Here is an 8,421-nt window from a genome sequence, read left to right on the forward strand (position 1 = left end):
TTTTTTTAAATTTTATTAAATATATTCTTTCTTAAAAATATTAGACTGACTATCATAAATGGATATCTACCTTGTCATTCTTATCACACCACTTTTGACAAAAAAAATAATTTATAAGACTAACCACGAAAAATATTCTATTTTGCTGGGGTTATTTAGCATGGCTTTTTGTTTGAAGAGTGTTAGGGGATAGTATTTTTGTTAAACAGGAGTGCTAGAAAATCAGTATTTTTATTAAATTCTAGTAGGTACTTGACTAAATAAAAAAATTAAATAATTTTATACCATTAGATGTAATTTTATACCATTAAAATATTATTAATGATTAATTAATGACTAAAAACTACAAAATCTGTTGGTCCTTAAATTTTTTCTTTGTGAAATTCTAACAATCACTTAACCATAAAAAAAAATTAAATAATTTTATATCATTAAAAATATAATTAATAATTAATTAATAGTTAAAAGCCACAAAATCTGTCCTAGACTTTCTCTATTTTTATAAGTTCCAATAAAATTACCAAGAGAATCCCTTTTTCCCTTCTCGAGATCAATTTAGCGGGGTTTTTGTTTCTAATCTGCAGGAGTTCTATAAATCTCATAATAAGTTGTTAATCCTCTGAAAATGAAAACCTAAACCCGCAAATCTCAAAACCACCTTCTCAATGCTTCCCTAACCAGAAGCTCTGTTATGCTGAGCCTTTGTTCCTGTTGTTGTTGCGCATCTCTTCGATTTCTTCTCGTCAGAAACTCTTTTTGCTCTCGGTAAGTGTCTATTTTGCCCTTCTTCCACAGTTGCTCCAATGGTTACAAGGTGAATTGCTTTTGTTTGAGATTTATGAATATGGCAACAATTTATGAATTTGGATATTTTGAGAATTAAAAGAAAAACGATCTGGTTTCATAAATGAAATTTTTTGAAGCACGAATGGGTTTTGTCCGTGGGTTGGGTAAAATAACACTCTCTGTTGATTTATAAAATCACACTCTTAAATTGGATGGTTTTCTTTTTTATGCATCATTTTTGAATTCATTAGGCAATGCTCGCTCTCCATTATTTGTGTTTCAAATTTGAAGGTGAGATTTTAACTTTGCGACTTGAAAATGAAGTTTAATTAGGCAATGCTTATATCGCAAATGTGTAATGCTGGTTCACCCTTGTAGCTATCGATTTGCCATTGCCTTTCTAATTCAAAGAATTTGTAGATCAATTTTAAAAGGGTAGAACACTAATCTTTCATCATGTTGGGATTTTGGTGCGGAATATCTCCAAGAAGATGTTCAGTCTGTTCTGTTTGACAGGAAGAATAAATGATATTGATCTGTCTAGGAAGAAGAAAGAACAATTAGTGTTTATGTTTATGTTTGTATAAGAGTCTGGCTAGAATGTATAGGAATATCGTAAGATGCTATGATTTAACATAGGAAGATTATTACTCTTTCAGCTCAGGAAAATGTTCTTATAGATATGTGTTTGATAAGAAAAGTACAAGGGGATGTATGGTTGAAGATTGAAGGGAGGATTTTTATAGTGAAGGTTAAATAAGTGGGATTTACAAAGTATGGTTCAGCGTGATTCCTCTATATCAAAGAATAGAAATGGTGAGGCAATTCAAATGTGAAGACTTTGCAAGTTCAATCTGGTGAGGATGATGAACAAAGCTTCTCTGGGCCACTAAGTTTTGTTTGAAGGAGAGTTAGAGTGAGTCTAATGAGAATTGGACCACAAAAGAAAAGTAAATCAGAGCTGAGAGAGTGAGAAACATAGAGGCACAGAACACTAGCTTGATGAGAAGTTGTATGAAGAAGACAAAGATGACTAGAAAAACTCAACTTGAGGGATGAAGCTGCAAAAAGTGTACGAGATGGAGAATTTAATCGTGCTTTAAATCTTTCTATTTGAAAATGAACTTAGAAACCATCTCAAGTCTTTGACTTATATGCAGTGGAAATATATGTCAGTTTGTTCAAGTTATGAGCCTGTTTTTAAGGCTTCGTTTGGTTGATATATATGATGAGACATAGACACAAAGACATAGACATTAAAGACATGGACATAAAATATTTGTGTCTATGTATTGTGTTAGGTAAAAATAAAGAACAAGACACACATATTTTAAAAAGACTGAATTACCCTTCATTCTACCACAAGTTTTACTATTATTACTGTACATCCATTATCCGAAACACTACATGTCATCACCATTGAATTTTTATTTCTTTTAATATTTTTTATTTCTTCTAATATCATCTTAAATTATCATTCAAATATTAAATATATATTTTTTTTTGAAAAAAATAAAAAACTAAAGCTCAGAATTTATTAAAGATTAATCAAAATTTAAATAAATAAAAATTAAATGTACAATTTTTTTTGAAGAAAATAGAAAGATAAATTTAGTTATAGAATCTAAAAGAGGAAGAGAAAAAAGAAAGGTTTGGGGAGATAAGAGGACAAATTTTAAAATTTCAATAAGGGTAAAAGAGTAAAAAATTAGTGTCTCACAAGTTGTGTCTTAGTGTCTCACCAAATTGGAGGTACACAAATTTAATGTCTCTGTGTCGTCCTTCCGTGTCCTTCGAAAATCTGTATCTCACCAAATCAAACAGCAGACATGTGTCATCGTGTACCACTGTGTCTATGTCTCTCAAATCAAACGCTGCCTAAGTTCGATTAAAATAGAATCTGAGATAAGAGTTCAGAAAGGAAGTGCGTAGACGATAAATACTGGTTCAACTTAAAATATTTAAGTTCAACTCTTATGTAATTTGAGAGGTAGTTCACTATTAGGATAAATGTGCAAAGATGTTATTTGCACAGTCTTCCTAGACTACAGATTTGTGGAGTCTGACATTTTAGGACAGTCAAATTTAAAGTGACCTTTCTTCCTACAATTGTAGCATAGAAATTATAATTATTCGCCACAAATTTTGTTTGTACATCATCTCACCATTAGATAGAAATATGGATAGAATAATTAGGTAAAGATTTCAAACTACAAGAAAAAATACTAAGAGAGAAAAGATTGATAAGTTATATTTCCTTGTCGTCCCTCTCCTAGTTATCAGTCTTTTTGTAATTTTCCATCTCCTTCACACTTTGAATCCAATATATCTTTTGACTCGGTGTTCGGAGGCAAATTGCTGGTTTCACCTTCAACATTGTTATTACTTTCACTGAAGCGGCAAAGAGATGGAAACTTTGAAGACCAATGAGGTTTTTTCTTTGCAAGAGCTCTTTTATTATTTGTCTTCATTTTCTTCTCCCTCTTGGAGATTTCAGGACGTAACTTTTCTTGTTGTTTCTCATTTGATGTGGTGTCTTTCTGTGTCATTTTCTTCCCTTTTTTCATTTGGCAAGGTTTCCTACAAGAACTAGCATCAATATTACTCAAAATTTTAAAACTATTTGCAGTATATTGGTGCATAAAATAATTTCTCTAGTAAATAAATTAATAAATGGGAATAACTTGGAACAAGTGTCTTGTTTTGTTGATCGCATATATAGCATTGATTCTAGTAATTCTAAAATTTGGTTTCACTCGATCGATCTTTCTGAAGTTATGAATTATAGACAAACGAGTATTTTCTATATACGACTACGGATTACTCTAGCTAAAATATAAGTAGCAAGCATATCTATAAATTCCTATTCAAGAGGTGTCTTAGCTTTTTACAACTGCAGACTATTGCTCAAAATTTGTTGGTCTGATAAAACTCTTAATGAAATTCAAACACCACAAAGGGTATCGTCATCAAAATAGACATTAACATAAATTTGTGAACTAGGCAATTTATATTGATTAAGGATTTTGTTTTTTCAACAAATCATGATCAACCAACAAAGATGGCCGATAGAGAATAGCGAAGTTCTAGTCATCAAAAGGAGACAATTTGTAGTGAAAAATAATCGAGTCTTTTAGAAAGGTGATTACTCACTATTTTTGTAATAAGGATAAGAAATATCCATAAAAAACCCAAAAAAAAATTTGAACTCATGAATCAAAGCTATGAAATGAATTTAATAAAATTAAAGTACTTTGTGAAAATTTGTTCAACCACACAAATAGTAAGATATGGCTAAGATATATTTTGAATGTAAACGTGATTTGAATTTAATTTTTTTTACCTAACAGTGATAAAATTTTAGAGGCAAAAATAGTGGGTTTTAAAACTTTTTGGGTACACTGATTTGATAATTCAGTGGCGAAAAAACAAAAATAAGGATAGTGATTAGGTTAGATTCAATAAAAATTTAATGTAGTTAATCAATTAATATATATTTTTATATGAATCAGTTAATGAGGATAAGAAATATCCTTTAGAAACTTAAAAAAAAATCGAACTCATGAATCTAAGCCATGAAAGAAATTTAATAAGGTTAAAGTATCTTGCGAAAATTTGCACAAGGATACAAATCGTAAGAAATGGCTAAGATACATTTTGAGTGTAAACGGGATTTGAGTTTAATTTTTTGTTCCGAGAGTGATGAATTTTTAGAGGGAAAAATAGTGGATTTTATAACCCTTTTGGGCTTTGGCACACCGTTTTGATAATTTAGTGGCGAAAAAACAAAAACAGGAATAGTGATTAGGTTAGATTCGATGAAAATTTATATGGAGTGAATCAATTAATTAATATATTTTTTATATGAATCAATTAATAAGGATAAGAAATATCCTTTTAAAACCCCAAAAAGAAAATAAATCGAACTCATGAATCAATACTATGAAAGAAATTCAATAAGATTAAGGTACCTTATGAAAATTCACACAATGATGCAAATCGTAAAAAATGTTTAAGATATATTTTGACTGTAAACATGATTTTAATTTGATTTTTTTTTTTACCCAACAATGATGAAATATAGAGGCAAAAACCGTGGGTTTTAAAACCCTTTTGGCACGCTAATTTGATAATTCAATGGCGGAAAAACAAAACAGGGATAGTGATTATGTTATATTTAATGAAAATTTATATGGAGTAAATCAATTAATATATTTTTTTATATGAATCAATTAATAAGGATAAGAAATATCCTTTAAAAATTCAGAAAGAAAAAAAAATCGAACTCATGAATCAAGACCATGAAAGAAATTCAATAAGATTAAGGTATCTTCTAAAAATTCACACAACGATGCAAATCGTAAGAAATGGCTAGGATAGATTTTGACTGTAAACGTGATTTGAATTTGATTTTTTTGACCCAACAGTGATGAAATTTTAGAGGCGAAAATGGTGGGTTTTAAAACCCTTTTAGCATGCTGATTTGATAATTTAGTAGCGAAAAACCAAAAACAGATATATTGATTAGATTAGATTTAATGAAAATTTATATGGAGTGAATTAGTTAATTTTTTTTTATGAATCAATTAATAAAGATGAGAAATATCCTTTAAAAAACCAGAAAGAAAAAAAATTAAACTCAAGAATCTAAACCATGAAAGAAATTCAATAAGATTAAATAAAGTACCTTGTGAAAATGCATACGACGATGCAAATCGTAAGAAATAGCTAGAATATATTTTGACTGTAAATATGATTTGAGTTTGATTCTTTTGACCCAACAGTGATAAAATTTTAAAGGCAAAAAAGGTAGGTTTTAAAACTCTTTTGGCATAATTCAGTGGTGAAAAACAAAAATGAGATAGTGGTTAGGTTAGATTCAATAAAAATTTATATGGAGTGAATCAATTAACATATTTTTTTTATATGAATAAATTAATAAGGTTAAGAAATATTCTTTAAAACCCTAGAAAAAAAATCAAACTCATGAATCTAAACCATGAAAAAAATTTAATAAAATTCAAGTACCTTGTAAAAATTCGCATAATAATACGAATCGTAAGAAATGCTTAAGATATATTTTGACTGTAAATGTGATTTCAGTTTGAATTTTTTAACCTAACAGAAATGAAATTTTATAGGCAAAAATAGTGAATTTTAAAACCTTTTTGCCACACTAATTTGATAATTTAGCGACAGAAAAACAAAAATAGGAATAGTGATTAGGTTAAATTCAACAAAAATTTATATGGAGTGAATCATCTAATATATTTTTTATATAAATCAATTAACAAGGATGAAAAATATCCTTTAAAAACCCTAAAAAAATGAAACTCATGAATCTACGCCATGAAAGAAATTTAATAAGATTAAAGTACCTTGTGAAAAATCGCACAATAATGCAAATCGTAAGAAATGGCTAAGCTATATTTTAATTGCAAATGTTATGTGAGTTTATTTTTTGATGTAACAGTGATGAAATTTTAGAGATGAGATGGAGGGTTTTATAACCCTTTTAGCACACTGTTTTAATAATCCAGCGGCGAAAAAGCAAAACCAGGGATCAGGGCCGGATTTATATTCAACCATGTGGGGGCAAGTGCCCCATTGAATTTTTATAAAATTTTACATAGAATACATAAAAAAATATATTTGACCCCACTAAATTTTTTTCTTGGTTCACACACTTTTCAGTGTATAGAAATGAAAAAAAACTCGAAATATAAACATTAATGAATAATAAATATATAAAAACACCAATATAAAACACATCAATTCAATTTTAGTAGATAAATCTATTATCATTAAAAGTTGATAGACTATAGATAGTTAAAATAAAATTATTTTTTATTTGTTATTTCGGTGCTTAACAAATTAAAAAAAATTAAATAAATATAATGAAGAGTTAAAATTTGACTCCATTAAATATTTTTTTATTATAAAAATTAAAAATTATTGATGAAAAATTTGACCAAAATCGTAAAAAATGACTAGGATATATTTTGACTGTAAATGTAATTTGAGTTTGATTTTTTTTGACCAACAGTGATGAAATTTTAGAGGCGAAAATGGTGGGTTTTAAAACCCTTTTAGCATGCTGATTTGATAATTCAGTAGCGAAAAACTAAAAACAGAGATATTGATTAGATTATATTCAATAAAAATTTATATGGAGTGAATTAGTTAATATTTTTTTTATGAATCAATTAATAAAGATGAGAAATATCCTTTACAAAACCAGAAAGAAAAAAAAATTAAACTCAAGAATCTAAACCATGAAAGAAATTCAATAAAATTAAAGTACTTTGTGAAAATTCGTACGATGATGCAAATCGTAAGAAATAGCTAGGATATATTTTGACTGTAAATGTGATTTGAGTTTGATTCTTTTGACCCAGCAGTGATAAAATTTTAAAGGCAAAAATGGTAGGTTTTAAAACTCTTTTGGCACAATTCAGTGGTGAAAAACAAAAAAGAGATAGTAATTAGGTTAGATTCAATAAGAATTTATATGGAGTGAATCAATTAACATATATTTTTTATATGAATCAATTAATAAGATTAAGAAATATTCTTTAAAAACCTAGAAAAAAAATCAAACTCATGAATCTAAGCCATGAAAAAAATTTAATAAAATTCAAGTACCTTGTAAAAATTCGCACAATGATACAAATCATAAGAAATGCTTAAGATATATTTTGACTGTAAATGTGATTTCAGTTTGAATTTTTTAACTTAACAGAGATGAAATTTTATAGGCAAAAATAGTGAATTTTAAAACTTTTTTGCCACACTTATTTGAAAATTTAGCAACGGAAAAACAAAAAATAGGAATAGTAGGTTAAATTCAACAAAAATTTATATGGAGGAGTGAATCACCTAATATATTTTTTATATGAATCAATTAACAAGGATAAAAAAATATCCTTTAAAAACCCTGAAAAAAAATAAAACTCATGAATCTACGCCATGAAAGAAATTCAATAAGATTAAAGTACCTTGTGAAAATTCGCACAATGATGCAAATCGTAATAAATAGCTAAACTATATTTTGATTGCAAACGTTATTTGAGTTTATTTTTTTGATGTAACAGTGATGAAATTTTAGAGATGAAAATGGTGGGTTTTATAACCCTTTTAGCACACTGTTTTAATAATCCAGCGGTGGAAAAGCAAAACCAGGGATCAGGGCTGGATTTATATTCAACCATGTGGGAGCAAGTGCCCCGTTGAATTTTTATAAAATTTCATATAGAATACATAAAGAAAAATATATTTGCCACCACTTAAGAAATAAATTTGACCCCATTAAATTTTTTTTCTTGGTTCACACACTTTTTAGTGTATAGAAATGAAAAAAAAACTCGAAACATAAACATTAATAAATAATAAATATATAAAAACATCAATATAAAATACATCAATTCAATTTTAGTAGATAAATCTATTATCATTAAAAGTTGATAGACTATAGATAGTTAAAATAAAATTATTTTTTATTTGTTAATTTGGTATTTAACAAATGAAAAAAATTAAATAAATATAATGAAGAGCCAAAATTTGACTCCATTAAATATTTTTTAATTATAAAAGATTAAAAATTATCAATAAAAAATTTGACTCAAATCGTAATAA

At 27.6% G+C, this 8,421-nt stretch overlaps 2 long non-coding RNA genes across 3 annotated transcripts; one reads left to right on the forward strand and one right to left on the reverse strand.

The window, feature by feature from the left end:
* Nucleotides 1-511: 511 nt before the first annotated feature.
* Nucleotides 512-1,971, forward strand: LOC112707565 (uncharacterized). The gene is made up of 2 exons (XR_003156106.2): nucleotides 512-765; nucleotides 1,446-1,971. It is a non-coding gene; the product is annotated as an uncharacterized lncRNA (long non-coding RNA).
* A 758-nt stretch (nucleotides 1,972-2,729) lies between these two features.
* Nucleotides 2,730-7,874, reverse strand: LOC140174861 (uncharacterized). 2 transcript variants are annotated; one of them, XR_011864869.1, is made up of 2 exons: nucleotides 7,785-7,874; nucleotides 2,730-3,366 (listed from the first exon to the last, which is right to left on the reverse strand). It is a non-coding gene; the product is annotated as an uncharacterized lncRNA (long non-coding RNA). The 2 variants fall into 2 exon arrangements; XR_011864870.1 differs by lacking the exon at nucleotides 7,785-7,874 and adding an exon at nucleotides 6,165-6,546.
* Nucleotides 7,875-8,421: the final 547 nt, after the last annotated feature.

Source organism: Arachis hypogaea, chromosome 8, assembly GCF_003086295.3.
Source record: "Arachis hypogaea cultivar Tifrunner chromosome 8, arahy.Tifrunner.gnm2.J5K5, whole genome shotgun sequence".
Taxonomy (NCBI): domain Eukaryota; kingdom Viridiplantae; phylum Streptophyta; class Magnoliopsida; order Fabales; family Fabaceae; genus Arachis; species Arachis hypogaea.